This window comes from Pseudopodoces humilis, chromosome 2, assembly GCF_049639895.1.
Source record: "Pseudopodoces humilis isolate 2021_Gansu_Grassland_sample_001 chromosome 2, ASM4963989v1, whole genome shotgun sequence".
NCBI lineage: Eukaryota > Metazoa > Chordata > Aves > Passeriformes > Paridae > Pseudopodoces > Pseudopodoces humilis.
Window position 1 is genome coordinate 98,277,270 of NC_142201.1, and position 778 is coordinate 98,278,047.

Sequence of the window (778 nt, forward strand, 5' to 3'; positions counted from 1 at the left end):
TTTGGGAGTGCTTTGCCTTTGAAATAATACTTACTTTTCAGGAATTATATTTACAGTATACATAAAAAAAAAAAAAAAGTAATCTTTTTCTTTGGTCTTAATGAGCTTCCATCATTTGCTATCTTTACATTTTCCAAGACCTCAGGGTTTCCCAGGCGGCTTAAGCTTCTGAAAGAGATGATCCAGTCTTCCCCTGTCCTGCCCAAGCTACAGATTTCCTCATATTGACACTAATGAATAAATGATGGAGCAGAGCGTGGGCTCGACCCTCTGCACAGTTCTCAGCCAGGTCAGCAACTGTGTGATCACCAATGCAAGGCACCAGAGCTGCAGGAGGAGCACTGCTTTTGGCAGCAATTACAGTACCTTCAGGCAGCCAAGAAACCATCCCTCTAAGCTCGTTTGGAAATGTATTGTTACCACAGTGGTATCTCTGTAATTAATGCAAATCAGCTAAAATTCAATCATGCCAGGCTGAAAATTGGCATTCTGATTTAGGAATGGGATTTGCTTTATTTACTGCTAAACACTGGTCGATGAGTGTCAGAGTTCAGAGCATTGTATTTCCCAGGACTTTAGATTAAATGAATGGCTTACTGGAAAGAATGATCTAACAGACCCTTTTAGAGTATTTCATTGTATTATTTACGTTATCGTACAAGCAGTTCTAAATCCATCATCTGTGCTGATCAGGAAACACTGTTTCCTACAAAACTATACCGACCTTCTATGCACGGAAGGGTCCACGTTAATTTGAGCATTGTGTTGAGGAAGCACA